Below are 4,518 nucleotides of genomic sequence, written 5' to 3' on the forward strand. Positions count from 1 at the left end.
AGGAGGAGTTCATTATATTTTCTTCTAGTATCAATAAGGTAAATATCAAATGTCTTACATGAGGAAGTACAAACAACTTAGATAAGTATTACTTTCAACTAGCTAAAAACTATTGTTAGTGCATTAACAAGTTATAAGTTTTTTTAATGTTGTGATGTTGCTATCAGGATTCAATTGTGTATTTTTCGGTCAAACTCATTGGTCTATGTTTATGAGTAGTGTTTCACAATAACTTCTTTCTCATTAGAATGAATAGAACACTAACTACTCATTGCATCTAGGTTTGCTCATGGAGGTGAAGCATTGGGCTTTCTTGAGATGTTACCCACCCAAGCACCACTCCAACCCAAATGTTCTTAACCATGGAGTTTTTTAAAGGTTAATGTCATGCTCAAAAATCAAGGCTAAAGCACACAATTTTTTTTTAAAAGGTAATAACAAGTATCTTATTGAGCTTCACTTTGTTTCGAGAATAGTTTAATATTCTCTACTAAACAGGGCCAACCACGTGAAGGTGGAAGCTCATTTGGCCCCACCCCCCTCCCCCTAACATCACTCTACATTCCCCGTTAACATCTAACATTCATTCATTCTTTCAACCATTAATAAAATGTAAGATTCAATCAATATCACATGATAACATTCATTAACACATTAGATTCGTTAACATGCAACATTCATCAATATTCTGCATTAACACATAATTCATGAACATTCATTAGCACATAATTAAATTCATTGAGACATAAAATACAGTCATTATCAATTAAGGTATGTAGTGACAATCATTTCTTTTTTTTCTTTCTATTTCTTTTTTCTATGTAAGCTCTAAGAGGAGCATCAGTGTCATCATCAATTCCCCCCTCATCAGTTGTTCCGTTCTCTGTTCTTGATGATCTCAAATTCCTATGCTGTTGCAAAGGGGGGTCCTCTGTAATAACAAATAAAAGAGTTAAATTAAAAATAATTTATTATAATTGTTACAAGTATTTAATTATTTTAAATAACATAATTGTGTCTCTTTACCTAATCTGACCACATCATTTTGTCTGGACTCAACGTCAACACGGTCATGAATATCGACCCCTCGATCCTCTACAGCTGCTATACAAAATGTTACGTTAATCCAAACACCAATTGCAATTACATATAAAAAATTTAATAGCAAATGTATAGCTCCACCACTGGGATGCACATCATGCGAACCTTCAACATCCACATATTGTGTAGAAGGATTGTCAGGCTGCATTCCAACATCCTATGCATTGTTATCATTGCTTGCTTAAAACATATATACTCACTTTATATTGGAACTTAACATCAAATAGACTAATTGGTAAAGTATTCAATTTGAAATAAATTTCATTTAGCTTATTTACCCGTGGCTCAGATGCATCAGTATTAGAACCTTCCACACTAATTTCAGCTCATAGCCGTTCAGCCACGGCTCTATAGCCTTGTTGGAAGCCAATTCTCTTATCGTCTTCTGTGAGGCATCTCTTGAACTCTGAGCCCTGCATTTTTGCGTGGTATGGTGAATTTTACTTGCATTGTTTCATCAACCAATGGAGGGTAGTTAAAATATCAACAACAAATCATCTATATCCATCACAATATAATAGGAGAAAAATCGAGCAGTTTTGATGGAGCAATCTACTATATAAATGTTGCGTGTTTGTATGCTTTGCTTGTACCAACATATTTTCTCCAAATTCTTAAGTTGGGTAAGAGTTAGTTCAGCTCTTTGGAAATAAAAATGGCTGCAAGTGTTGCTGCATTCCCTCATTCTTTCAATCACTACCTTTATTCTCAACTATTGGAGGAAAATTCAGTCAAGGGTGAGATTTTAAATAATGTCATATTAGTGAATCACAAGTTTTCTTCACTAATCTAGATTGGAGAGTCTTGACTTCAATTGTTGAATTGTTTATATTGAATATGAAAATCCACTACTATTATTATATTCTATTGACCTATTTATAATTGATGAGCTAAATAAGGGAGTCATAGCATTTCCCTTCACATTATATAAAAAATTTGATACAATTTTTCATTTACTAATACTTACAACTCTTGCTTGAAGTTTCGAAAAACCACCAGAGCCGAGCTTGTGTGTCCCGTGCTTTTCTAGTCTTGCCTTTGTTGCCTTTGATGTGTCAGGCAATCTATGAAAAGTTTGAAATATGTTAGATAGTATAAATATGGAGGTTAATTAGTACATAATTAGATTCTCAACAGTATCACATACCTTGCTGTACTCTCCACTGGTGTAATATTATTTTTCTTGTCAGCTTTATACTTTCCATCCAAAATCAGAGCCTGCCACTCAGCCTCAGGAACATAGGGTGGACGCTCGTACCTGGGGTTATCCCATAAATTTTTTCAGTACTGGTCCCTAATATACTTCAAACATAAACAGCTTTTTCAAGGAGCTTGTTTCTCTCGAATGCACGAGGTCCAAAGAGTTGGGTCATGCTCTCTATAAGATCATCCTTCAACGGTTTGCGTTGGTGATTCCACCTTTTAAGTAAAAAAAAACATGTTAGACTCATAAATGAAGTGAAGCTACCTTTAATATAGTTCAAGAAATGGACGAAAAGGAAAACTATTATAGCAATGATATGAAATCAAAATAGTGGTTTGGGGTTTTAGTTAGGATATGATGTTCCACCAGGTACGCATGGTGGGCCCAAATATTCGCAAACACTCATCACCAAGTTTTCTCCAAAAAAGATCATTCCCTACAAAACAATCATGGGATCATTAGTTGATGAAGAGTGATCAAAAACTAAATTACTATTATATCACTATAGAATAATAATAACTTTAAAGTACTTGGAACTTTGGCTACTTTTAATGGAATGCCTTCATCGTCGCTTACGATCAATGTGACATCCTTCACCGTTCCCGTACTAGGAACATAGGAACATCCAGGAAATGATGTTGCAGGTCCTATTGCAAAAAGTTTCATAAGTTTCATAATTCTTTGTCATGATTGAAGTATAAAAGAACAAATGATAATTGATGTTATAAAGTTGTAAAAAAGAAACTGTTTGTTGCTGTCATAAGAGAGAAAAAGAGGGATTTGTGTACCAGCAGATGGTGCAACAGTCGATGCATGTAAGCTGTGTGTTGCTGACTCAGCAGTCATAAAGAGATTTGTGGTTGTCCTGGATGGAGGTGGCGTCATCATAGGATTCAATTGATGTGAAGCTGAAGAATAAAATTGTTAGAGCATGCATAAATATAGAACGCGTGGACTAGCATGGACAAGATTGTTAGAGCATTAAAAAAAAGGATTGTTCGAGCATGTATTGTCAATGATTATGATCATTCCTATATATATTCAGTGGAAAACAGAAGTGGGGAATGGAACATGCGATCTACCTGAACCACCTGCAGCACCCTCATCATGGGAACAGGGCTCGAAATCAAGCAAAAAACTCTGTAAAGACAACGCATCCATATTTTAATTAATGCCATAAAAGAGCATAACATAAAAACCATTATTGAACTCTTGTTATAATAAAAAATTTCATTAATACTTACTTTTAAGGACTCAGAGGTGTGCAACAATTCAGATGCCCTATCTTTTATTTGTTGAGTCATAGGCTTTATGGTTGCCAAACGTAGAATTTCTTTGCTAATTTTCTTTAAATTAATTTTAATCGAACCGATCGAGTCATCGGTCTTTGCTAAATCGATATAGAAAGGGTCCTCCTCAGGGGGGGGCTACTGAGGGACTGCAGGTTCCTTTCCCTCCCTCCGACCACTAGCCCTCTGTGACAACAATAGTGTTAGTATTATCAAAATTACTCCAAAACAATAAAGAAAACAACATTAAAAAAAAAACATTTTGCTTCTATCTAGTTTGCACAATTACAAATGAGTTTTACCTGCTCATGTGTAGATGAGCTGGGAGCATCGTCAGCATCCCCTCCGGGTGGTTGCTCCATATTGTGCCCCTATGTCAAAGATGAAGTATAAAAATGTTAGCCAAAAATTTATTGACTAAATGGTATGTTGGAGTCATTGATTAGAAGTTGGTTTAATAGTATGTACCACCCCCATGATAGTAGCCTTGTTTGTATCTATGCAGTTCAAATTGTAATCAATAAGAAGCTCTTCCCCTGCACGTATTGATTTTATCGCACAGATGAATACACGATTTCCCTCGCGCGCCTCAAATATGCAATTGGGTTGCTTTATAGTTGACCCAGGTCGTGTACTATTTATAAAACCCGCAATATTCCCTATTGCTTTTGGCCTTCCATCAATTTATATAGCCACACTTTTACTTTGATTATTGTCTTGTTGTTGTATATAATTTGCCGAGAGGGCATACCTACGCATACTTTTTTTTATATTTAACAATATGCATCCAACTTTTGTAATCGTAACATGGTCCAACATACTCCATCAATTTAGAAACTTTGTTGTAAGACACCTTTATGCCGTCCATAGAAAATAGGCCCAAACCATGTAGTGATGATGGTGCTATGCGATATATCCTCTCAT

The 4,518-nt window shown here is 35.3% G+C and overlaps 1 long non-coding RNA gene across 1 annotated transcript; it reads right to left on the bottom strand.

Annotated features, from left to right (window-relative positions):
* Window positions 1-1,447: 1,447 nt before the first annotated feature.
* LOC149569686 (uncharacterized) lies at window positions 1,448-2,388 on the bottom strand. The gene is made up of 3 exons (XR_016361762.1): window positions 2,249-2,388; window positions 2,069-2,165; window positions 1,448-1,514 (listed from the first exon to the last, which is right to left on the bottom strand). It is a non-coding gene; the product is annotated as an uncharacterized LOC149569686 (long non-coding RNA).
* Between the last annotated feature and the right edge of the window lie 2,130 nt (window positions 2,389-4,518).

Source organism: Cupressus sempervirens, chromosome 3, assembly GCF_028749045.1.
Source record: "Cupressus sempervirens isolate cs-2001-9-10 chromosome 3, ASM2874904v1, whole genome shotgun sequence".
Classification (NCBI taxonomy): Eukaryota; Viridiplantae; Streptophyta; class Pinopsida; order Cupressales; family Cupressaceae; genus Cupressus; species Cupressus sempervirens.